At 39.8% G+C, this 27,906-nt stretch overlaps 1 long non-coding RNA gene across 6 annotated transcripts in view; it reads left to right on the forward strand.

The window, feature by feature from the left end:
- Positions 1 to 2,933: 2,933 nt before the first annotated feature.
- The window catches only part of LOC111858098 (uncharacterized), a 38,265-nt gene continuing 13,292 nt past the window's right edge, over positions 2,934 to 27,906 (forward strand). The window contains exons 1-6 of one of the 6 annotated variants that reach the window (XR_011989466.1): positions 2,934 to 3,125; positions 3,645 to 3,731; positions 7,757 to 7,824; positions 8,201 to 11,623; positions 12,743 to 12,833; positions 14,412 to 17,241. This is a non-coding gene — a long non-coding RNA (uncharacterized lncRNA). Of the gene's footprint in view, positions 3,126 to 3,644; positions 3,732 to 3,760; positions 4,106 to 7,756; positions 7,825 to 8,200; positions 11,624 to 12,742; positions 12,834 to 14,411; positions 17,242 to 27,906 lie in introns of those variants that run through there. The other 5 variants (XR_002841507.2, XR_002841508.2, XR_002841509.2 and 2 more) reach the window with 5 other exon arrangements.

Consider the following 27,906-nt stretch of genomic DNA (forward strand, 5'->3'; position numbering starts at 1 on the left):
GACCACAAAGGGAATTGAGCCCTGAATCTCTTGATCCAAAAATAAGACCTCTTATCTGATAGGCTACATTGTACATATAGTTATTTTTGTAGCCCTTTTCTGAAGAATCTCAGTAATACATCTCAAAATATAGCATATACACAGTAATCGTGATTCATCATCTCTTTCTTCATTACATGCCTTTCAGATTAAAGACACTATGATTTATACACTGAAAAATGTTAGGAATTGACATCTTCAATGCACATTGTATATTTCTGAAGTTTTGCATATGAACATGCACTTCCCCCCTACAATATCCCAGTCATCAATGTTTTAATATTAACATATAGGATTTAGTCAATGATAAGCAGTAGCTTATAATGAAGGATATATATATACACACACAGTGCTGCCTGAAAGGTTGTGCACCCCTTGAGTAGTTTACAGTAGATGTTTCTATTGTTTTACCATGATTTTCTCATTTTATCATCACCAGTTTTTATATATGAAATATCAGGATTATATTCATAAATTCCATGTACCTGCTTTAACCTCCTGAGACCCAAGGAAAAAAGAGTCATTCAGTTTTAGGTTAATTGTGATTTTCTATGTCTTTGGAGGAAATAAGACATCTTTTTTCAAATTTATTTTTATTTTTAATTTCACAGAATGTCCTCTTTAGTGTACAATGGGAATAAATATATTTCCTTACATCAGTGAAAAGATAGATGCAAAAACAAAATGTCCACTGCAGTGGACATAAATGAATGGGTGGGGTCTCAGGAGGTTAAGGGAACTGTGTAAGTATCCAGCAGACTACGTGAAACATTTAACCACAGTATGTATAAAAGTATGTAAACCAAGTAGGTAATAGACTCGGGTGAAACACGTGTGGGTGCTCAAGTAATCAATTAAGCAGAGTAGCAGATCAATCAAATGAGACATCATTAGAAATGGTTTTAAGCAGCACTGATTAAAAGAGAGAGGAGACCAACCTAAACTTCTGTCGTTCCAAAGCGTAAAGCGCTCAGATCAACGATGCTGAGAGGAAAGGAGACATCCGAGGAAGAATGTGGTGACAGCCCATCAGTCTGGGGAAGGCTACAAGACCATCTCCAAAAGATTCCAGCTCCATCCAGCCACTGTAAGGCAAGTCGTTTACAAATGGAGGGCACTCAGCATCACCGAAACTCTGCCCAGAAGTGGGCGGCCATCAAAACTTTCACCAAGAAGCATCAGAAAAATAATAATTCCGGAAAAGGCCAACCCACACATCACCTTCAGAGAGTTGCAGACCTCTCTGGCAGCATCTGGGATAAATGTACATGCGTCTACAATCAGGCGAAAAATAAATAGACATGGCATTCACAGGAGAGCTGCTAGAAAAGAAAGTTGCCCGTTTAAACTTTGCCAGAGAGCACTTGGACAAACCAGAGACCTTCTAGAAGTCCATTCTCTGCACAGATGAGTCCAAAATTGAATTATTTGGCCACAATCACAGGCGCCATGTTTCGAGAAAAGTCAACACTGCATGTCAAGAAAAGAACCTCCTCCCAACAGTGAAGCAGGGGCCCCAGCACTTTACAGGGGCCTCACGTTAACATATTGTTAGGGGGCCCAGGATGTCTAGCCACTTCACAGGATATATGGGACGGGTGGCAGTTCAGCCTGCACTCTGTAGCACGTCGGTTTTGCTGCATGACAACCCGTGTGATGGCAAAATGAGCTAAAAACACCTGTGCGTGCATATCTGCTGGCATGCTTCTCAGAGCCATAAATCAGGACAATGCCTGTTTTATATCCCACCTGATTGAAGCTGAGTATGAATGTTATATTCACAAGTGGCAAAATAGCTTTCAAAAGATATTAGAAATGTTTGAGATAGCCTGGCAGTCAATCATCAGGAATTTTTTCAACATTATTGAATTGTTGGCAAGACTTAAGAAAAAAGAACATGACATGACTGGAGGAATGAATGACTCAAGGGCAGGCTTCAGGAGAGAAAAGGGGGCTTTATTAAACAAAACAGCGGCAGGGAAACAAATGGGACAGCAAGGGGTTGAGATGAGAAGGTTGAGACTGGGACGGGCAGAGGCAACAGGAGGGCTGACCGTGATGACAGGACTGGGGAACACAGGACTGGGAAGCATGTGCATATGGACTAATGAGGGACTGGTATGATTCTGGTGCTGACATTTACCACTTTAGGATTGGGGTTTACAAACAAGACACAGCTGGGAGCAAACAAGAGGGTTCCAGAGGACCAGTAGCGACCCCTGCTTTTCATACCGGGGAACAGGGAAGGCTGTGACAATAGGGGCCTTCATAATACAAAATAAAGTTAATTTTAGAGTTCTGTGCTTTATAAAGCTCTTCCACATCTGCCCTTTTTCTGGAGCGTGGTTGCAAAAAAGTAATCATAGATTCCCTCACTACCTTTCATTCAGACCTTATCTAGTAACAATTTCCGCAGCCAAATCAATATTATGAATATGCTAATTAATCAGATACGACAGAATTATAATATAAATCCTTGGCTTGACAGTGTGTTGACAATTTGTTGTTGATTAGATATTTGATTGCAGAAAACTTTAAACATTCATTCCACCACATAATAAAGTCAAGATTTTTAATGTGCATATTCATTTTGCTTTTATAAAAATATGACGCACCGAAATGTTATATTTTCAAGTAAACCTGAAACATTAAAAACAAATTAATAACATTTGGCTGCAAGGCCCAGTTTATCTGTTTCCTGTCACATTTCTGAAGAATTTAAATGTACATTGATCATATTTATAGCACTTTATATAATTTAGATTTCATTGTGATTTTGACAAACAGATGCTGTGAAACTAATCAAGCATGACATCTCATTCGCATGAAAAATGCGCAACCAATGGGCATCTGATGTTAACAGAAGTCTTCCCGGACAACACCTGGTCCTGTTCTCCACTTATTATCGCGCTGCAAATGGACTGAGCAGTGACTAAGAATGAACTACGCAGGATGATCACGCCAGACCCTTGTCATTATTGGGCATTAATAGAAGCCAGCTAAAGACATTATCGCCTTCTCTTTCAGCTTTTTGGGATCCGGCGCGCACAAAGGCAGGCGGAGAAGTCACAGCGACCGAGAAGAAAGTGAGTGAGAAATGATCGAGCGCGGCCGCGAATGCCTTCCTCATCGGCAGCTCCTCGCTCGGGGACGGGGGGGGGGATTGCAGACAGGCTAGCGAGAGATGGCACCCCGTACTCCCCCGGGAAATCGGCTGCTCACAATGCCTTATCTGCAGCAGACACTGGGCTTCGGCACAGGCTTGCTGCCACCAAGCCGTCAACACTCAGGAACTTCACAAGAGACGCCATTATTTACCCTCAGTATCACGCTCCCTCGCATGCCTAACGATTTCACGATTAAATTCCAGCTCAGCATACTTCACAAAAATCTGGATTTACTTTTACATTTTTCCCATATCAGACTCTTCCCCCTTGTTCTTTACCTTTAATTAAACTGATTGTTGGCCCTTTAACAGTAAGAACCCTGCGACCACACAAACACAAAAAGATGCAAAAGTACGCGACACCTGCAACCTGATGTTTCTGCCAGAGGTGGCAATACTAGGTACTAAACCTAAAGATGAACCTTCTTTTTCCCCACAGAGAAAAGTGACGCCGCTGTTGAATTTTGTTGAATAATCCGTGGGGGTGCTGAGCACCTGCCCGTGAACTTCAGCATGAGCTTTAAAGGTACGGCGTGCCCCTTTTTTAAACTTTGACCGCCTGCCCCTTAAATACTTTCCGCATAGCTCTGCAACCAAGTATTACGTGATGAGTCAAAGAGATAAGGACACCTCGGTGACAATGAGCCGGCTGTGCTTTTGTTTTGGCTGGTACTTTTATGACAGCAGCTATGGAAACTTATATTATCAACATTATATTATCGGCGGTCTAAGCAATACTCGCTGAAATTCTGCACCTCCCAAAGCTGGTATTTTGCAAGACAAGTTGTTAACTGGACAGGAACAGAAGGACCAAGTTACTCATCATTTTCAGCCCTTACCAGTTACTAGAGCATGTGGGATATCTGTGGATGATGGCAAGAGAGCAGTTGCTCTTAACTGGTAAGTCCATATCGTGTATTCTGGTCGGACTGCATGAGCTCATTCTTCCAAACAACATACTTTTGGCATTTCCATTTTAATTTACAGCCGACAAATTCTTATTCATGAGAAGCGTGAAACATTGTATCAAAATTGTAATAATTTTAAAGGTGAATATACTGTAATCTCAGAAGGTGCGAAACTACAAAAGACATGAATCTACATGTAACATTGAAGCTCTTAACCTCTGCTATGACACTGTATTCAACCTCCTCTTTGCAAATGTTTAGAGCACTGAAGGAAAACCAGGAAATTATGTAGATGCTGATATTTGGATCGGGATCCATCCATAGTGGAATTATTCCGTTTTTCAGAATAAGGCATTAATTACTTATGCTAATCCATCTATCCATCTCCCAACTGCATATGTTGGATGGGGTCACTGGGGATCTGGAGTGTAACCCAGGCAGCATCGTGCAGAAGGCAAAATTAAACAATTTATGGGACGTCAGTCGATCACAGAGTCCCTGCATGAAAGCACTAACACTCAATCATATGTTATGACTTTGGACTGCAGGATGTAACTGGAAATGCTGGAGGAAGCCTGCATAACAGGCAGAGAACATGTGAACTTCACAAACTAAGCAGGAGCAGGACTTGAACCCCCAGCCCTGGAAGAATGAGGCAACAATGCTAACCACTGAGCCACCACACCACTCTCAGTAATAACAGTGATGCGTTTAATTATCACAGCACTAGAGCGAAGCTATTATATACTTTACAGCTGAGCTCATCCTGTATGTGAAACAGCTTTCCTTATATAACACAATCAGTCAATCAATCAAAACAAATTTGACCCATAGAATATTTGCCCACTTGGGGAGACCATCTACGTCCCAAGATGTTCAGTGACCTAAGATGAGAACCACAGGATATCAAATCTTCAAATTCATGACTGATAGTGTTGAGTACGCTATGACTGTGACTCATTACATTCAATAGGTTGGGTGGTCTGGATTTGTACACTCCGGACCTGAACTTTACACCTCTATCTGTAATGGATTACTTTTGTGAGTAAGTTCCCCAACACTGATGACTGTTTCAGTATACAATCTACCCTACGCAATTCAGTGGATGTCAATGTTGGTGGGATTTAACAGTTTACAGCAATATTGGTCAAATAATAGCAGACTGATAGAAAACATGTTTTACCTGAATAATTGGACCCTGACATCCATGCATATAGTGTAGTTGTATAGGTATGTGTATTATCAAGCTTATCTGTCATAAGCTGTTTTCCTCACAATCTGATATATAAATCATTTCTTTCAGAGTAAGTTCACACGGTCAAGAAGGCACTGACAGCGCACTTCATTAAAGCTAATTGAATTCAGAGGTATATCAGTCATAAATCAGTGAGAAATGTGTCAAGCAGGGATGATGTCTAATATATAAACCCTTCACACATGATCTCCCTTTAATTTTTTTTGACGTTAAGTTAAAATTTGCTAAACTAACTTCCTCTTGTAAAAAAAATCGCTCTTGAACGGCTCATCACAAAAGCTTCAGTTACTGATATATTTTTAGAAAGGACTGTATTGAATTATATTCAGTAGAAACGAAGAAAAGAAAATGAAATGGTGTCTTTAATAAATGTACCACAATAAATTACAAATTTAAAAGATACATTTACTGCAGTAATATATTAAAAGAGGCGCATTAGTTTTCAATAACCTTGGTGTGTCTTTTTTGACTTACTTTTTCCATATTTTTTTTTTCTGTCTAAAAATCACCTTGTGACTTTGCCGAGCCTTGGAGTTAATTAGCATTTGATGGCTGTTTCTCATCTTTTACATTCCTTCACCACACTCCCTCATCATTTGTCTCAGTAATGAACTCAGGCTACACAGAATCCAGTTGCGGAGTTTAATACTGTATAATCATTCAGGCAAAGGCAGAATCCATAAAACCGGGCGAAGGTAATCAGGGACAAACAGGAATGACGAGGAAGTTCCAAAACTAGTTAGTTGAAGAAAAATAGGTAACAGTCGAAACCCCAAATCCATAAGATACTGCAAACATTCGGAATTGCTATTAAAGAGACACAAGACCCAACACTGACTGGGGAGAGTTAAATAGTCTTTGGACTTGGTGTGGATTATTGTGCTAAATGAGGTTATTAAGCTTAGGGGCTCCTCATTATGGGGGTACTCCTCCGGGAAAGGGGACACGTCCACTTCTTTGTGCGGCAGCGGCAGTGATGGTCTCTGATCCTGCTGTAGCAGGCTGGTGTTGAAGGTCCACGCAAACCATTTCCGTGAAGATCCTGCCAAGCAAAATGAGGCTCTAAAAGAAAGTTTAAATGGCTGCAGTATTTTTATACCAGCCGTACAATTTTATACTTGTTATCTGCTGAACAAAACAAAAACTTTTTGGGAAGTTTCAGACTCCGGCAAGAAGTGCCTGCGGTTGTGCATTTGATATGATAAATGTTTCTGGTTCGAAAGTTTGTTCTGCCCCTGAGAAAATAATGAAAAATGAAGTGATGCCAGAAAAAATAAAACGCAGCCCGTTTTTAAACATATTTGGGATGAGTGACCCGTTCAATAGTACAGCATCTAAACTGGACTGAATTTCCTGCGATTTACAACCGCGGCGTTCAGACGAGAAGCTCACCGCTATAGCCACCTGAGTGGTTACCGTAAAGCTTTTAACATGCAGAAATTAGTAATATGGCATATTAATGCAAGCAATCACTGAAAATGAGAGGTAACTACAGTAACTAAACTTATCTGTCCTGAACTAAAGCCAAGCTACTTAAGGTTACATAAATGAAGTTACAAGTCGGTGGAACTTTAGCGTTCGCTCTACCGGCTCACTTCACACGTCAGCTTGGCTCAGCCACTCCCTTGCCTTTCTTCTCACTGTTTCCCTTATTTATTTTGAAAGTTAAAGAAGAAAGTGATTGAAAATTTAAGACAATAACATTCATTGGAGCGTATTTATTCATGCGCCACCCAGTGGTGGAGCGCGAAAGCCAGTAGAGCGCACGCTGAGGGAGTACTGTTAGGTCAATGGGGATTTTTTTCCAAAAATAAGTATTAAAAAATGATCTCAGGTTAATAAACATATCTACTCAAATATGAGATATTATATCATGAAATTTCATAAATATAGCGCTCTTAAGAAATGTAGCTGATGGCGACTAACATCAAGTAGTCAAGTGTCCAAAGAATAATTCTGTATGATTTCTAGTGCCTAAGCCTTCTCTCTGCTGAACTCGGATGAATTCCTTCTCTCAGAGTGTAAGAGCAGAATTTCCCAATCTTCCTTGCTTACCGTTGGCCTATATTTTCACCATCGTAAAGCTGCCATGATCCAGGTTTTGTTCACGGTAATATGAGGTAATGATGGATTTCCCAAATAATACAGGTGACCTGTCATTCACAACAGAAATGGCCCAGCATAAATATCTGGGCTTTGTTCTAGGTAATGTGGTGTAATAATGAATATCTTTACCGAGCGTAGTTAGGGCAATAGAGTGTGAGGATAAATAACATTAGGGCATGTAAAAGACGTCAAAATAAACTGAAGTAGCAAGGCAATAGACACTCAAGTGCTCTATAAATCACAGTCCTATTGAAATATGCTACTCCCCTTCTGTTCCTATAGTGCAGAAGATCCACTTTTCTAGCAGGGATCCACCCTTGGACCTGGGATTTCAGTAGACCTACATCAAGGTAATTTTTATTTGCTTTAGATAGAGTTGCAGTGCTGGGGGTACCGATCCGGCAATGTTTGCTGGACTGAAGCCAAGTGTAAATAATGTAAATGGCAGGAAGTAATTAGCGTATATAGTGTTGCTATTGTGTGCACTGTAATGTTATGTACAGTGCTTAATGTTCATTTTGGTAAAAACCTGTGTGTGCGTGTGTGTGTGTGTGTGAGTGAGCAGTGTGTGTTAGTTGTCAGCGTGACTGGCATACATTGGTAAAAAACCATTTTTCTGCTTTCCTGCACTTTTAGTCTGATTCATTATTCCATGTGCCATCACCATGTCTGATGGCCACGCCTCAGTATCAGTAATGTAAATAAAATGTGTTGTTATCTATCCAGCCATCTTCTAACCACTTGTACAGGGCTGCAGGGAGCCTGAACCCTTTCCCAGGAAGCATAAGGGATCGTGCAGGAGAACATCCTCACAAACAGTAGAGATGCCAGTTTGCCTAACTGCAAGTCCCTTTGAATACAGGAGAACCTGGAGGAAACCCACATAATGGCAAGGATTCGACTGCTTTTGCATCATATGAAATCTTTAGGGTCTAACCATTACACAGTCAGGGCAACTGCCATGGGGCAAGCAAGACCAGCTCCAGCAGCTTACCGCTATAGTGCCACAATTAGCCTAGGTGGACCTGGAAATAGAAAGTTGGGCATCTCCATTACCCTCATGAGACTGTGTTCTACCTTTGCATGTACATAATTCACTTCATCTAAAAAAAAAAACCCAAAAAGGCTCCGGTCAGCTTCCTCCATCCTCAACACTTCCCAGTCGCCGATGGTTCTATCCCATCATGCATTTCAAGCAGGGAAACAAACGTCACCGTCCCCTCTGCAGATGATGTAGTGACCAGATGCGAAAAAGCATGGAGAATGACCTCATCTCTCAGCATTTGGAATACCAGCAGCAGCAATTAAACCACAAAATAAGGCCTATACCTTCAGCATGACTGGGTCAAGGGGTATGGCTGTCTGTTCCTGTGCTTGAGTCTCTCAATGTCACTCTGCGCTACATCGGTTCCTGTGCTGTAGAAGATCCAGTTCCCTAGCAGGGGTCAACCCTTGTACATGGGACCTCAGTAGACCAATATGAATGGGGCAACTCAATGGCTTATCCACACATTGTACTGTAACCAGATTTCTCCTCTTTTCCTGATTCTCTGGAATGGCAAGATTCCGTAGTATCCTGTGAATTGGGAAGGCTGCATTCCAGAGGAACATTTGTGGCTGCTGTCAAATCCTGGAAGTGGCCCTAATTCGGGATTTCCATGAGCAGCAAGTGGCGCTAATGAGATCAGTCCAACGACACATCACTGTGTTCTGTGCAAGGATCATTACATGAGTAAAATCACACAGATGTATCTGTTTAAGGTAACATGTCATTTGTCTTTGCATCTTGAGACTGTTTTTTGTGGGTGCAGATATTGCCTGAGTATTCCAGCCTACTTTCTTCCCATGTAGGATATCTTATATTATGAATAGTTTATTTTTTGACTCTCTGAGCTTCCTTCCGTTTTTGTCTGCCCTCTTGGAGTTTATTTTTTTGTCAGTAAAGACTATTGCATTGTCTCGCTCGCGGCCCGTTCTTTCCTCTGAAATTGTGCTCACCTTATTGCGGATACCTGACAGCTAGGCTCACTTAGATGCTTGTTAGTGTGAGTAGCTGAATTCCTTCTACATTGTACATTTTTAGCACATTCACCTATATTGATACTGATGTTTATCTTATATTATGCTCCTGTCTCAGTATTGTACTCTTTTTATGTGGAACATTTAATGTTGACTATTTCAATTTAGCTGTAAATTAAGTGATGGCTACTTTGTTATTACATTCTTCATCTTCCCCTTGTCTTGCTAACTTCATATTTCCGTTGTACTTCTTTAAGATGTAGTAATGACGGTGAACATTTTTTTTTTGCATAGGGCATTACGGTAACCCTCGAACCCTAACACAAGCTTGAACTTTTGCCCTAGCCCTAACCCTAATAGCAACCTTACATTTCAAATATCTATAATTGTCAATAGTATCATTATAAAATGCTACATAGAACATATAGGGTATTAAAGGAACATTCTTGTTTCCCTTCCTGTTTACCCTCTACACATCACACATAGTTCTTTCCACCTACAGAAATCCTCTGACGACAACTCCTTTGTAGGATACATCAACGACGGAGATGAGTCAGCGTACAGAGGACTAGCAAACGACTTTGTCTTACAGTGCAAGGAGTACAACCTGCAGCTCAACATCAGGAAGGCAAAGAGGCTGGTGGTGGACTTCCGGAGTAACATGGAGCCCCCAAGATCAGTCATTATATGGAGGAAGGAACTGCAGGTGCTGCGGGGCTACATGAATCTGGGGGTTCATCTGAACAACAGACTGGCCTGGGTGGACAACACAGTGGCGTTATACAAGAAAGGCCAGAGCAGACCCTACTTTCTGAGTAGGCTAAGGTCCTTTAACATGTGCAGCAAACTGTTGTGTATATTTCATCAGCCTGTAATGGCGAACATGTTTTTCTATGTTGTGGTCCTGCTGGGGAACTGGAAGAAGTTCAGCTGATGCCAAATGCCTGAACAAAATTCATCAGCAGCTATGACCTGATTTCAAATGGGATTTTCCTAGCTTCATGAGGACTGCTTGGTCTATATTAAAAAATAAAAGACTCCAGGAGACACTGATCTAGGGGACTATCACATTTTCAATCCATTTAAAGAGACTCTGCTTGGTTAGAAGTTTTACCTCTGATGATGAGGTTGAGGAAGCAGTGCAGACCTGGTTTCGGGAGAAGCTGAAAAGCTTGTTCTCTCAAGGAATGAAGAAGTTAGTGGAATGATACAAGAAGTGCATCGACCTTCAGGGAGACTATGTGATGAAATGATGAGCCTCCAAGGCTACTCTTTCATTGTTGCGTCATCAAATTGCATTAATTGAGGCAAAAAAATTTAAGTCCACTTTCTTGGCTTTCTATCTGAATCAGATGTTGACAGATGGAAGCCAGGGACAGAAAGTTGGAGAAGTTTAGTGTGTTGCCATTCTGGAATGATGGTATTAAATGCTGAGTTACAGTCTGTTAATCTTCCGCTTGTGGCCTCAGACCAGCCTCATGTGTTACTTTGTATTTATTGATTTTCTGTTATTTCCTAGCGTTTGTTAGTTATTTTTGCTTTCCTGTTTTCAGTTTGCCCTGCTTGTGTCCTGTTGGTTTTGATTTTGCTTGTACAGTATGTGTTCCTTTTACTGTTATCCCTCAGTGCTTTGCTAACGTTCCGTAGTTCTATGTTTATTATTAGTTACTCTACCTGTTGCCTGTTTCACTGTTCTAGTTATTTCATTGTTCCATCTGTTGCTCATTATCCTACACCCTCCACAATTAGTTGATTGTTTTGATGATTCACACCGTGTCTCGTAAGTCCTCGTTATCTGTGTCAGTCATCATATTAGGTGCCTATACTGTAAGATGTTACTCTGTGTGCTAATGGTGCTGCGTGTTGTTACTTAGCCTGTTTCTGAAGTTCCTTGAGTTCCTTGAGGTGCCTGGTTCTCTGTGTAGGTTTATCTATGGGTCTGTTTGTAATGTTTACCCCTGTTTAGTTCAGACCGCTTGTGGTCCTGTTATTGTCTCAGAGCCTCAAGTGGATCATCATCTTCTTTCGCACCTGTGCCATACTGCACTGCAACAGTACCTTGCATATCTCCAGTGACCTGCTGAAGGTTTGAGTGAAGTTGCAAGCCAGTTGGTCAGCACAGACTTTCAGGTAAGAATGCCTTTATGACCAGGTGCTTTCCTGATATTTTGCCTTTGAAGGAGTCTGTTTGTGTCTTCCACACAGATCATTAATGCTGTCTGGTTAGTGGGTGGGGTGTGTATGATTTGGACAGAGGAGGTGTTATAATAGATGGGCAGACTGGACTTGCTCTTCTAAAATCTGCAGTAGAATGTATTTAGGGATATCCCTGCTGTATTTAGGGATATCTCTGCTGTATTTAGGGATATCTCTGCTTCATGCTTAGTCCATTCAGCCATGCGGTGGTCTGGGGAACAGCAGGGGCAGTAGGACCTGTGATGCGCGTGAGACCAGGGAAACACAAAACGGGGTGGCCAGTGACACCAGCTGGCCAGACAGAGAAACAGATGAACAGGGGTGGAGTTTTTGCTTTATTTCTGGTTTAGGACTTAGCTCCTGATAACTCATTTTCAGCTTTCACCTCTTTCACTAATTCTCATTGCAACTCGGTGCTTGGGTCCTACGTACTTAACCACCTCAACTAGGCACCTGCTGTCAGGATCTGTCTCTGCCAGTTCTGTCATGTTCCCATTTGGCCAGCAGATGTCGCTGGTCATTCCATCTCTCCCCCATGTTCCTAATGATTCCCAGCTGTAGTGTTTCGCTAATCGGTCAATTACTCACACCTGTCTCTCGTTTGTGGTTCATTGCTTGTGTTTGGATGTGCTTGCCTGTGCCCCATTCCTCAGTCGGTCGTACATTTGTTCTTCCTTGTGGCTGGCTAGCGTCCTCTGTGTGGTAACCCCAGTTTGTTACTGTTTGGCCCAGCATTTCCCAGTGTTTGGTTTAGTCCTTGTTCATTCCTGTTTATACTCCCTGCCTCTTATTTTCACTCATGGCGGTCGCTTTGTTTGTTCTCTAGTGTAGTGTATGTTCTATTTTCCAATAAAATCTCTTTCAATTTCAGAAAGGTGCTCATGTATTTCATATGAAATTTCTGTGCATCTAGTCATGAGACTTACACACTTACCCTTAGAGAACAAACTCAAAGTATTATATATCCATCCATAAAATGAGCAGACCTTAATAAGCAAGACATTTATTAAGAAATCGTATGCTACAGTTTGTGTTCTTCATTATCTTTCCCAGGAGTCTGGATTGACACATGCCAACTGGCCAAGCAATCCAGGCCATGTGGGAAGTTGACTCATTGGAGGATTACGGCCATTTCCCTGCTCTGGTACTATTAATGGATGTGGGAAATTAAAGTTTTTAGGAACTGGGTTAGACACAGAGTGTTGCATCGGTTTACTTTTACAATTATTTATTTTACAATAGTTTTGTCCAAGGCAACATGTAAGTCCAATGTGAAAACAAATCAATATCCATGTTATCAAAAAATAAGCAATTTAATAGAAAGAAGGTTAAAGCTGTGTTTTATATCTCTTGTAAGTCCAAAAATAGCTGTCTGTGAGGATAAACCATATAAATATCTTTAAAACGTATCAGTGAGTTACATAAAAATGAGACTCATTTTGATTTCACATATCAGACCAACAATGGCCATCTGAAGAAATACCTCTAGTAATCTCAGGACATCTACAGAACATTTTAGAGGAAATCTAAATAACCTTCTGTGTGAGACATCAGAAGATTAAATGTTGAAGCAATAAGATCCATCCTTGTGTTGTAATCTTCCTTTTTTATCTGGGTTGGCTTAAAATCCCCAAAAAATGCATCTCACGCAAAGAATATAAATGAAGGAGAGATTGTATCTATAAAAATAAGCTCACAAATACTGTAATAAATCGATTAAAGTAATATCCCACCCTTCACTTGCAATTGTAAAAAATACATATCATTAACAATTCAAAATTATAATGAAATAATATTAACTATATTTTAAAATATGTGCATATGCTAAATAGCAGAAGTTGTAAAACAGATACTTCTTATTGCTCTAGGATTCAGACATTTTCCATTTGTAAAAGGTTTTGTGTTTGGTGTACAAACAAATGCATTAACTGAACTGTAATAAGAGGAAGAGAGTCCTTCATATAGTGCATGTGTGAGTGAATGGTGTGTGAGTGTATGGTGTGTGAGTGTATGGTGTGTGAGTGAATGGTGTGTGAGTGAATGGTGTGTGAGTGAATGGTGTGTGAGTGTATGGTGTGTGAGTGAATGGTGTGTGAGTGTATGGTGTGTGAGTGAATGGTGTGTGAGTGAATGGTGTGTGAGTGTATGGTGTGTGAGTGAATGGTGTGTGAGTGAATGGTGTGTGAGTGTATGGTGTGTGAGTGAATGGTGTGTGAGTGTATGGTGTGTGAGTGAATGGTGTGTGAGTGAATGGTGTGTGAGTGTATGGTGTGTGAGTGAATGGTGTGTGAGTGAATGGTGTGTGAGTGAGCCTTGCGATGGGTTGGCGCCCCGTCCTGGGTTGTTCCCTGCCTTGTGCTCGTAGCCTCTGGAATAGGCGCCGGACCCCCCATGATCCTGAATAGGATAAATGGTTACAGAAGATGGATGGATGGATGGATTGAGTATTTCATACAAGATTTACTGAATAGTTTATGTTGATTATCTTTAGCGATTGAAGGTCACAACAGCACTTCTGATTATGGTGCTTGAAAGTATTTTGGTTAAAAGCTGAAACATTTAAACCATTTCTTTTCATTCAGTATACAACACACATAGAGACAACGTTATGCCTATCCTTCAGTCAGTCTATCTATATACTGAGTCGACAACTTAAGGAAATTGACAAAGTGTATTGTACACACTGATTTCTTAAGTAATTCAGGTTGTTGTCCTTTTGAAGGTTGGAAAGGAGGAAATACTCCAAGGACTTCATCTTCAGAAGATCATGTCCTTCACCCTGTATCTGGTGCCATCTGCCGCAACTGTAAAAGCGGGTAAGTAGTTTGACAGGAGAACGGGTGCTGCCATCCAGCACAGCAAAGCTTAGAACATTAGCATGTGTCCTTGGCAAAGAACAGTGACAGCTGCAGGACCATATATCTGACGGGCCAAGACTTCCCATTACATGTGTTATTCATTCTCGACACTCAAAACAAGCAATCTGCATTATTGTCACTGCGAACTGCCGGTCAGACTGCAGGATAAGCATAACTAACTGGAGTTCAACATACAGTGCTGCCAGTGACCTCAGATTGTCCCTTGACTGAAAGAGAAGTACCAGCTTAACCTTGCTGTCGTGTTGGGGTCGGCACAGACCCGTTTGTGAGTTTGCAATGCATAAAAGCACCACATAAGTTTGTGTACTGCATCAAGGCTTTTTGACTTTCTCAGGAACCTCTATTTAAACGAAAAAAAATAAAAAGTAAACTCACTAGGCAAGGCTTGCCCAGACAGGTAAGGCAAGGTAAGACCAATTCAGTTTATTTATATAATTCTCTAAATAAAAATAAAAGAAACTGTTAAATAAAAGTTTATTTTACCATTGTTTTTTAATTGAAAACGAGAGGTATGCTGTCAAAAGAAAGTTCCAGAAAGCCACACCAAAAAATATTAAAACCAATCTTTTCATGGATAAGGAAGCCTAACAAGGTAACCAAGAGGTAAGAAACAAATTGGATGATAAATAATTGTTTTGAAGGTATCTTATGGCTGATGTAAGACACGGGTCGGCACCGACCCGTTTAACATAAGAGATAAGAACAGAAAGCTAACATAGGACTAAGGTTAAGCTGAGCTACTTTCACTTTAGAGGTAATGTGGCACTCAGCATGGCGGCCACATCTTCGACCTTGCCGGAAGGAACACATCCACAGTCTGGGTGTGAGATATAACTCTCTTGCATCCCGTCCTATTATTGTGTCCAGTGACAAGGAACAGAAGGACCCTAAATGTTTCACTCCAACAGTTTGTCCACCATCATATTCCAGGGAACCATATTATGTTCTTGGCCAGTGCAATAGTTGGAGATTCATAAATTTTAAATCAATAAAACTGTATTTATGTGCTCAGAAATGTAATTGACCCCAGCATCATGTGTGATAAAGTCTTTTTTTTACAGCAGTGAATAGCCTTTTCAATATTACAGCAGAAAGGAAACAGACAGGAGTGCACTGCAAATGGTAAATGTATCCCGGGTATTCCTATGTAAAATAGGCAGAGAGGTAAGAGTGAGACTGTATCCTACTTAATGCTCACTGCAGCCTGAATTGTTTATTAAAGCTCTTCTTGATCTGCTAGAATCCAGGCCTGCAAAGCAATCACATGACATGTCACATGACATGCCCTGGGACACGGCTGCCATTTTAGTTTGCCATTTATTTATCTCAGCCTTTCCCCTTGTAGAAATATGACTGGGGTTGAAAAATGTCAACATTCAAATCGACCCCTTAGTTCTCCAGCAAATCTCAGGAGTTACCAAGAACAAGCACATTCGAAGAAGGAAAATCATGCAGGATGTTTACGCATTGTCCCCTGCCACTGGCTTAAACACTGTACTGTGCAGTGGAGGTACATCATTCCACACAGCCCTTGGGAAACTCAAGAGGCCGATTTTATCCCACTTTGTTTTATTGCTCAGTGACTTTATTTACCTTCATTCACTTATGACCCATTTATAACCTTCTTATGGCAGCAGACTAGTCAGAATACCCCAGTCAATACTGTCTGCCAGATGAATTGTCCTCTCAACAAGTTTTGAATATTTGTGCTTATGAAAGTTACTGAGTTACTGAGTGTAGGCCAGCTACGAACTCTTCTTAATGTTCCAGTTCACTAAAATTGGGCTGCAGCTACCAAAACAAATGTCCTCAACATCATCTTAGCTTGAATAAAATTTCTTCAGGACTGTTGAAATTACTTTTACATTAGAATATCTTTATTGTCATTGGGCATGTACAATGAAACTGTACATTCTACTCCTCCACCAACCCTACATTAATTCATTCATTCATTCATTCATTCATTCATTCATTCATTCATTCATTTTCCATACCCACTTGTTGCAGGCTTTCAGAGTCTATTACAGAAGCTACAGACACAAGGCCTAATGCTACATATAATAATCCAACAAACAAATTAAATTATGATATAACAATATATACAATAGAGATATACTGTACATATTGAGTTTGTTGCTTCTTGTCTGGTTAATTTGGCTGATGGTTCTGTGAGGGAAACTCTTTGTAGCGACATCCGGCGGGTGGGAGGGTAAGGAGGGTGGTGAGAGAGGTGTGTTGGGTCACTGGCGATGCTGGTTGCCCTCTGCGGACAGTTTGTATTGTTGCCGCTCACCTGTACAAACTGTTGGGCATTAAATTCCAGTGTCTGCCTATAGATTGTTGCCAGCATTTATGAAACAACCTGAGATGAACACTGTTAGATAAACTTAGAATTATCCCTTATATGCACCTGTGTAAACTTCTTAAACAAGTTTCTATTTCTGTTTTTTTTATATATATAGTGTGGCAATACACAACATTTTAAATGTAATACATCTTAAAAATAATTTATTCTATGCATTGAAACCCTTGCTGGAAAAGTAATACTGAAGATGGATGGATTAAGGATTTGCCCTATTATTGCCAGAACCTATTCAGCTCCTTTTCTTCTCCAGGAGTACCTGAAGATTGAAAGCAGAATCAGTGGTTCAGTCGAAGAATAAGGCATGAAAGGCAAGCAGATATTACTGTTTTTCAACTTATGAGAACGCTCTGAAATGAATCCCTTTTGATGACATACATTTTTTTTATGGTGCAGTGTAGCATTATGGAAATTGATCAAACTCACTTCATGTGACACCACATCACTGAAACATTAGAAAACAACTGGCACGTAAGATATTTTGCCTTGGTGAGGGATTACCTATATTGGTAGCCAATGGGCCATTTTTTCTGTGCAATTTTCCTATAGCCAGCCACACAAGAGGCTTGCTGTTATGCAGTAATTGATTGTTTTGCCAATACTGCCGTCGTCTGGTTTCTGGATTGCGCCGATGCCCGCTCCTTCTTGCTGGAACGCAGGGGCATGTGTCGGGCAGATGGCACGCCGGTTATGCCAGGAGAGATTACTACGGTGCCAAGCACAATGAAATGTACATGCTGACAGCAGAAGCCAAACCAGTTCCCATATCATGGGACGGGTTCTGGCTTCCCATTTCCCCAAGGCTGGAACTAGAACTCATGATATGCAGCATATATCTTACGACACTATGCTACAGGATGATGGTAACAGGTCAGAGAGTGTCAGCATAATGATGAACCAGTAACTGGTTATTAATGAAGCAATAAGCTCTCACTCTAAATGTCCATAAAAAGAGGCAAATGAGAATTACACCGCGAATCAAAATTATTGCATATATAACACTTATCTTGCGAACGGATGAGACAGTACCTGATGAAATGCCCCTTGTTTGGTCATTTATATTTCCCATTTGCCTTTTAAAATAGTAAATTGGACCTACAGTAAATTGTACCATTATTGCCCTCTGAATATCAATTCTATTTCCTTGCAATCAAATGTCTGGTTGGAATTATGGAGAATAGTACAGTACTGCTTAAAAAAGAAATGAATCCATATAGTAATGTATTATAAATGCAGGTTCTGATAAATCAATAGTAAATCACACTTTAAAAAATGCATAGTTGCCACTCCGTATTAATATCCACAGAGAATACCTGTATTAACATCACTTAGAGGTTCCTTGGTTAAGCAGCTGTAAATGTTGCATTAAAGACTTTAATAATGCTCAATATAAGAACTTTGATTAAAGACTCCAGATTCCCTTCTTTTACTCATGTCACCTCCGACTTAATCAATACTAGAAGTCACACACTCAATATATACTGAGCAGCAAATATTGCTCTGGGGTCAGTCTTGTTGCTCCCACAGTACAGAGTTGCTCCTCGTCTTCTGTATTTAGTAAGTACTGTAGTATGTCTGTGTCCATATGGATGATCATACTGGTGTTTTTTGTATTCTGTGCACTGGATTTGATTACCTCCCTTCTCCAGCAACCATCCACACTTGAGTCTTTTTCCTATGCACCTCTTGTCTAGTCAGGAGCTGTGAGGTTTCATGGTTCCCTGCTTCCTGCTTTGTTCGTCAGCCAGGAGACTTGGCATTCTCAGGGCCATGGTTTAATCCACGCTGTTTTGCACCTGTACTTCATCTGATCTTACAACAAAATAACTTGTTTTACCAAACCTTGAGTCCTGCCATGACATTTCAGTCTAGAGGTTCTTTGTGTGTTCGTTAAATGGTTTTCTAAAACCTCATCCCACCATCAGAACCAGATAAGACAAGTTTATTTTTTCAAAACACCATTCAAGCATAAACATCATCCAGGGAATTTCAACAGGGACCCGTTTACAAGTCAATGATTGCAGTACAAACAAAGAACTTCTTTATGGTGGTCAGGGCTCAGGTGTTCTGTAGTATCATCTCCCAAAAGAGCTCACACACCTGCATCGTTCCCAACCGGCCGTCTCCTGTCTCACCCTGAAAACTCTGGCACACTTCCTAGCGAACAGCTTCTGACATCTCACTATTATGGAAAATAACAAGCAAACTTTCCCCCATAGCCTCACTAAGGCAGTCGGTAGTTCCTTTCACTTTCTACAGACCCAAGAGCCACAATTCTACTCACTTATCAGAGAAGCCCCACACATCTTTGCTCCAGAAAAAGCATATTGCTCTCAGTAGTGTTTTAGTGCGTCAGGTTTCCTACCGTAATTCAATCACTTCTTGCCTCCAGCCTGGGGTGTTGGAGGGGCATGGATACCCTGATCAATTCGGGGGGGGGGGGAACAAAATCTACCAAAGGGGAACTTCTATCTCCCATGGGGCCAGTATTTCTTCAAATTGAAAGTGCCAACCCAAGCAGGGGGCTGAAGGTGACATTTTGTTGGGGGGGCTCAGAATTTCTAGCTGTATATGTTCCTGCGTCCGTCGTCTGCACCTCATCAAAACAGCGGTGCATGTTGTAAATATCCAACACAAACAGCATACAGCCTCCCCCCGGGTTACGATGGGGTTATGTTTTGATAAACCTGCCGAAAAACAAAAATATCGTAAGTCGGAAATGCATTTCAATTTCAGTACAGTACACCTAACCTAACAAACATCATATCCTAGCCTAGCCGACCTTAAAAACATGCTTAGAACACTTACATTAGCGTAGAGTTGGGCAAAATCATTAACACAAAGCCTATTTTATAATAAAATACTGAATATCTCAATTTTATTGAATAATGTATTGAAAGTGAAAAAACATTTACCCATTGTAAAGTCAAAATATCGTAACATGGACCATCATAACCCGAGGAGCGTCTGTAACGAGTGTGGGGGGGTATAATCACATATATACACTACTGGGACCTTTATAATGCAGTACCAACCATGCTTATACTGTACCAACCATTATAATGCATTATAAAGGTGTCTATAGTGCATGATAGCTGCATGAAGCATTCATAATGCATAATAAATATGTCTATAATATGTTATGCCTTTTAATACATATTTATAGCCATGTTTATAATGCTTTATGAACGCAATATTATTTGTTACGAATGTGTTTAAAAATTACGAAAAGCAAGTCCTTAAGTGTTACCGAAATGCCTATGCATGTTTAGAATTTTGACCGAACAGAAGATAAAGGTAATAAGGCATCATAAAGCAGCAGTGTGGCAAATGTCCAAGTTTGCTTGTAAATTGCAGGGTGCAAATTACCCATGTAATAATCTGTCCTTTCATTTGCATTCCCCTTGAGGAATTCATATGTTCCCATGCAAGACTTCTCATTTCTAGATGCAAGTCTTTTCAAAAGGCTTTATGCGTGTGTACTGATGAATCTCATGATTTGCATTTCCATATAATCGCCAGGATTCCCTCCAGCTCCTTCTGGGTACAATTAATCAGCACCAAATGCTTCTCTTACAGTCTGTGACTAACCAAAGAACTGAGGCAGCTGAGGCTGATGCCTCTTGACGCGGATCTCTTTTTCTCTGAGGGCAGAGAAAGGTCGCTTGTAGGAAATAATCGACAGCTCTACATTACGTCCTTAGTACAGTAACACGGTGCACTTATACTGTAATAGCTGTGCACGGTCACAGTCCTGAGGTTTGACTGGGCATCATCTATCATGAATCGGTGAAAGAAGCATTATTTTCCAGAGGATGACATGCTCATTCTTTGGTCCGCTAATCAGGAAGCGGCTCAGGCAAAATCAGTGAGCTACGCAATGCTAAATAATGCCAGTGTTTTGGTCTGGATTTACATGCACATACTCCTTTACAGATGAGGCGAGAGACAGTATTTTAACTCACTATTTGTTGCACTTTGGCAGTAATTCTACAAAGCTTTGACCTCATATGACTGAAAGGGCTGGAGTGACAGCTGAATGCACCGCAGATCAGATGTTGTCAGAGTAATGACAGACAAACCCGGCCCTGTCCATGCATCAATCTGCTATATTTACCCATCCAAAAAAAGAAAAAGATAATATAAAAAAGAGAGAGTGAGCCGTCAGTCTATCCAGGATTCTAGATGTATATATTGATTATCCATTTTTAAAAACAAATTATGGTTCTTCCTTCCCAACATATTATATAAGTTATATTTGATAAAATAGACTTCGATGGGTTGGCGCCTCATCTTGAGCTATTCCCTGCCTTATAGCCTCTGGAATAGGTTCCACCCCAGCGACCCTGAATAGGACAAGCAGTATCAGAAAATGGATGGATGGATGGATGATAAAACATAGGTTACCTACAATAAGTTTAAGTATTTTCTGTGTCAATATATATATATATGCATGTTATTTATATATATATATATATATATATATAAACTTCAGTTTGAAAAATTAACTTTAAAAAAATCAACACATGTTTTTGGATATTAATTGTTGGTGCAATTTCTGTTCTGTCTCATCAATATTGACAGTATAGGATCCCCAGACTATATTTCATGGAAGAATTTTTAAAAGGTCGTTTGAGAATGACTGCAAGTACATTTACAATTTGACCCAAAGGAAAATGTTCGCCGTAATTGGCCATCCATACAGACGGGCCAATTCAAATCTTTCAATTAAAAATGACAGAGTTGGATACACCCCAATTATAAAGTTCATGTGTAAGGAACCGTTAGCAAGTGAAAACTAAATAAAAGAAGATTTAATCACTGCAAAAATACAAATTTATACCCCAGCTCGACATGCTCAACTGCCTTGCGATAAAACTCGGAAATGGTGAGGAAGCACACAGAAGTGAACACGAAATATAACTGCATTGATAAACAATATAACAACAATTAAATTAAACAATTAATACACAAAATAAAGAAAACAACCAATAAAACCATGCAGACGCTTAATTAAAGGTAGCGGTCACAGGGGAGACCAGGGTTGGTAGTAATACCACCAGTTGTTTGAGCATCAGTAGCTCAGTGCTTATTCGTTCTATAACTCTCAAGCGTTGACACACATACTCATATTTGTCTACTACAAATAACACTCGCTGGGACGTCAAGTACAAAATCACAGAATAGTTAATGTCTAATACAAAGAGTTCAGCTGGGGCTTTACAGCAGGTGGTACAGGGTATGTTGCTGGGGTACGCCCTGGCGCTGGGGTACTGGTAATAAAGAATTTCATAAAGCATGGATTTTTTGGAATTATGCTACAATCTTACTTAATCAGGTGGTTTAGCAAAATGTATAAGTGCCTTCTTAAGGTATATTTGTCTACTTATAATATATTTGTTGGTTCGGTGGGTCAGTGGCTAGAGCTGCTGCTTCACAGCAAGAAGGTCCTGGGTTTGGTCCCAGGTCCTTTCTCTGTGGAGTTAGCACGCTGTTTGCGTGGGTTTCTGCTGGGGGCTCTGGTTTCCTCCCATGATCAAAAAGTGTGCAGGGCAGATTGATTGGCGAGTCTAAATTGGCCCTGTCAGTGTGTGTGTGCCCTGCGGTGTGTTGGCGACTGCCCAGGGTTGGTTCTCGCCTTTGGCCCTTCTTCCCAGGATAGGCTCCGGTCCCCCCTGTGACCCAAGTTGGGATTAAGTGATGATGGATGTTTGTTCTTTACAACTCTACTGTATGTTGATGAAGGAGCCGTGGATATTGCAATGCATATTTATAAAGGGCTTGATCCATAGTATTTTAATAAATATAGAGGCATATAGGGGTTGACACTATATTATAATAATGTAGTGTCAACATATAATAATACATAAATAATGTATTCAACAGTATTATGCAAAATGTTCAAATTTAATGTATTGCTATATAGGGTGCCCAAGTCTGAACAAAGAGGGCTATCTTTTTGGGGCTGAGTATGGGAACTGTGTTACCATTAGCATGAATTTTAGTGTGTACTATTTAAGGTGCCTTTTGTAAGGATAACCATAATTGTCATTATTGTGCTCCAAGCATTGTCTCCATGATACAGACATTGTGTGAAATGTGAGAACACTTGGTACTAAACTAGTGTTTAAAAATGGACTGAATTTCAAGCAGGGTCTCGCTGCAATATTATATCCAGCTAGACAAAATGTACAAGATGTTTTGAATAAAAACATCTAGTAAACAAGAAAAATAAAATGTAAAAGAACCATATGTAACAGGAGTCACATTATCAGAAACAGATTAAACATTTTACTTTCCATTGAATAAAAATTAGAAATAAAACATATCCTTGTTCTCTCTGTCACCATATGTGTAGTTCTGGGATAGTTGTTTTGTAACATTTGCTAATTTACTGAACCATCCATCCATTCATTCATTACCAGGTCTGGGGAATTTTTCAAACATGAAAAAAAACAGTGGTCAATCTAATAATTAATGCAAGGAGATTATTTGTAGACGTTAGCTAAGGTATCAGGGTCAGTGTCCATCCAGCCCTGTCCTATGTGTCATGTCCCCTTTTGGCCAGCAGTGTTGCTGCTCATCCTGCTTCCTCCCTCTCTGTCTTGTAGCCCTCCAGCCCCTAGTGTGTTTCCCTGCTTCCCAGGCTGCCGCAAAGCTCAATGGGTTGAGTGTGTAGTTCAGAGGCTGTACCCATCCAGTCATGAGTCATCTGTTGTGTAATTATTTTTGGTTCATCCTTTGTGTTTGGTATTGTTTATCTCTGTCTTTGCTTTGTGTCCTTGTTTTTACCCATGCCTGGTTTAATTCTGTTTCGATTGTACGTATGTTCTTAGTCTTTCTTAGTGTTAGCCCTCAGTGTTTCTCAGTGTTTCCTAGTTCCTGTGTTTGCTCATTGTAACTTTTCCACATGTTGTTTGTTGTCCTGCGCCTTCACTGATTGGTTGATTTTGTTACGGTCTGCACTTGCCCCTTGTTAGCCCTTGTTATCCGTGTATTTAAGTGCCTGCCTTTGTTCAGTTCCTTAGTCAGTTGGTGAAGTTATTTCCGTGTGTTAGTTGTAATCCTGATAGTTATTCCCCATTTAACTTTCTGTTTGTAGTGTTACTCCGTGTTTGTAGCCATGGTCTTTCCAGTCTTGCTCCCTATTTTTGCTCCATTCCCTAGTTGTTTCTTGTAGTTAGTTCTTATCGTCCTGTTTTGTTATTGACTCCTTGGGGCACCTTTATTTTGTGGTTTTCCCCTCTGTGTTCTGTTTTTCTTAATAAACGCATTTTTGCTGGAGCCTCTCTGTGGATAATCCCTCCTTCCATCGCCATGCCCTCCATAACATAAGGCAGTTTTTCATGCGCTCAGAAAGAAAAAGCATCTCCCCTTCAGCTTTATTTAGAACAGATGAATATCCCACAATATGCATCAGGCCAAAAAAATACTAGGACCCTCTGGTGGTTTCCGTCACACGATAACATTTTGATGTACTTGCCTAAGACAGGTAATACTCTTGAACTGAAGGACACTGTAACTATGTAAATCATCGAGAAGGAACAAAAAATTTAGCTACCTGTTCAACCAATAAAAGTCCCGGTGTGCAAGCCGGAGTGAGTGATTTCACATTTCACAATAGCAGATGGTTTTCTGAAATGTAAAAACTACTCATTGATCAACATGCAAAATATCTTATACATCAGAAACATATTGGTTAGTAGTGAAATACATACATAAATAAGTTATTATTTACATACATGAATAAATAAGGATCTAGAGCAGGCCACAGACACAAAAGAATAAGCAAATAAATACTTCTGGTTCTCTTATTAGAAATATTATTCCTTCACATTGCTGTTTCATGGCCTCACCCATGTCCAACAATGTATGTTAATTTATTTGTTTCTTAAAGCAAAAGGTACTGTAGGCTATACAGAGTAGCTGTTAGCATAGCACCGGTAACTACAACAGATTCCCCAAATTCATTTTCCACATTCACACCTACAGGAGATGTGATCAGAATATACCATTCAGCTTTACTGAATCAGCTGGCAGGTGAAACGCAACTGCAACCAGTCAAACACAAACGCCCAACGTTATTTTACGAGAAATGATTTGAATCAATCAATTATTATTATAACATTTACACAAGCTCACTCTAATTCACAAATAAATGATTAAGGACTAGCAGCGGAAAAATAAATATTTCCAGAAGTGTATTCATTGTTTCCAGGACAGTGGACCAAATTTGAGAACAACCAGGACAGCCGCAGCGGTACTGTATACCCTGCAGGTCTGAACTGTCCCTGAACTGTCAGTATTCAAAATGAATACATAACCCTTACATAAAATATCACCAATAATCCCCAAAACTCCCAGAATTTCCAAGAGCATTATGAGTCAGGAAGAGTGCAAGCATATTCATTGCTGGACACAAACTACTCACGACTTAATTACAGCAGTAACTGAAGCCCCCTAAAATGTACTCTTTCCTTATTCTATCCTTGTAATTATCCGAGTACAGCAACTGTCAATATAATTATGTTAATTAAGCCAAGTGGGAATAGAGAAGCTCCACTGTGTTAAATTTAGCTAATCAGGTGTCACAGTGATATTCCTCTGAACAAGTAGTTGTGAACATCCGTTGAAATTGAAATGAGTTAAAATGTATTTTAAATATGAAGAACTTTATTACCGAACACCCACACTGGCATCAGGAATTTATTTATATACATTAGTTCTATGTTTGAAATGTTATATTTTGAAGAAAACCCTGTGAAACTACCCTGTTCTGCCGTTATTAATACAGTTGAACAGGAATGAAGTATTGCATCACTTTGACATCTCTGGTATTGATGACCTGCCTTACAGGAAAATCAGACAAGATACATTGCTTAGTCATGACAATGGGTAAAGAATTTTTGTCAATTTCGGTCTCATGGTGATGCGGGATTCCTGCACATTTCTTTCAAAGCAAAACTGCAGAATTTCAATTTAAAGGGTGGTTGTCAAGATAATTCAAATGACTGGTAAACCCTTCTGCCAGAAGGGAGGATATTCCTGCTGCTCACGACTGAAGATGATATCTGACAGGCTTGATTTTATTCTTCCTGATCCATATGCACAAATTCCCATGAACTAGCATAAATACAGTTAAGAATAGTAGTTAATAGCACAATAGCTCGTCATTAGCCTTAATGATTCCTCTACTGCTTTGTTGTGAAAGAGGTTATACTCATTAGTAAGCATGTGATATCATGGCACTCAATTCATCTTTTACAATTAATATTAATAAACTCTACAACTAAGTGTAGATTTTTGTGCAGGGTAAACCATTTCCTGCTCTGATAGGACATTCAGTTCATGCCATGAACTGGATTCATGGTGCCTTGTGAGAGACGTATAACTGTCTTGGATAGACTGCAAAGCAGTAGCTTTCATTTATATTCACATGGAAGAAGTTGTGAGAGCTTGCGGACACACAACAGGGCAAACAGCCAATCTAATTAGTTGTGTATGGAGAGGGTTCTTGGGCTGCAGGATAAATTAGACACCAATATTTCATTTGACTAGAACCAGTCTACTTTGATGCCTGTCCAATGGGTATTTATTTCAGCCAGCAAGAAAGCCTTCAGATATCTCAGGTGGTCAGTAAGAACAGCAGGAAATCAATGGAAAAAAACGACGAGTTATACACAAAAACCGATCAAGCATATTGGTGCCTGTATATCAAATATCAATTTCATCACATTGAAAGCTGGGCTGCTGTTTGTTTTATTCATTTTTATGTTATACGTAATCATCAGATCTTTTAAATGCTCTCTGTTTTGACATGAAACAAGAACTTAATATATTTGATTGCTCTAAATAAATTGGTCATATTCCTTCCCTAAATCAATGTTCAGTATTAACAGTATATTTATTGCATCAATATGTGTGCAGCCAATAAATTTCGCATAAATAACAGAGAGACATACAGAATGCTAATGGTTATCCCATCACACAAGAGAACTTTTAAATGTGGTAATATTATGGGGTCATAGTCATATACTGAACTGTAATAGACGATATATTGATTCTAAATTAAAAATGTCCATAATCAATATTCTTTATTTTTAAATTATTTCTTATTTCTTTTACTTAAAAAGGCTAATTTCAGCAGCAAGTGGCCTTGTGGAAACTCACAACTGGAAGGAACTGTGTACAATCGCACACGGATTTGTAATTATACAGGATATGCTGGATTAACAGTTATGGATTATGAAGCCAAATTTAGTTGCAATATAAGCTCATAGCAAGTATTATATAACTACCAGCATGTACTTTAAGTGGGAAGATAAACACACACAGAAAGGTTTGTAGTTATATCATTGAGGGGACTCTCCATTAATTTCAATGGGGAAAACTCTAATCCCAACATGACAACCATAACCCCTACTCAGGCCTAAGCTTAACCACAAGCAACCAAACAAAATACGAGACTTGGTATACGAAAATATGATAATGGTCCCCACAAAGTCAAAATAACAGGTTTCTATTACATTGTGGTTAACATTTGGTCCCCACAATGTAGTATAAACATAATCCACACATACATCACTGTGCAAAAATCTTATGCAGTCAAAGCAAATGTTAAAAGCTATTTATAAGGTTAATAGGGGTATATTTTCTCATAACAAAAACACAATTTAACATCAATAAATACTAACAAGAATTTCTTCTGTTTTCCAAGAAGTCGCTGCTGATATCTTGTTGGATATAAGAACATACCTCTCCTCAGGGGCACCTCAGCCATTCCATGCATTTGTTTCATTTCACCACCAGCTCACTTAATTAATTAATTTAATTAGTTGAAAAAGTCAATGAGGTATTGATTGCCATAGGAGGTGTGCTAGTGGTTGAGTCAAAAAACACATGGATGGTTGCTGCAAATACTGGGGTGACTTTCGGAGAGGTTTTGAAATGCCTAAGCTGACTAACTTTGATGGGCA

Source organism: Paramormyrops kingsleyae, chromosome 3 (assembly GCF_048594095.1).
Source record: "Paramormyrops kingsleyae isolate MSU_618 chromosome 3, PKINGS_0.4, whole genome shotgun sequence".
Classification (NCBI taxonomy): domain Eukaryota; kingdom Metazoa; phylum Chordata; class Actinopteri; order Osteoglossiformes; family Mormyridae; genus Paramormyrops; species Paramormyrops kingsleyae.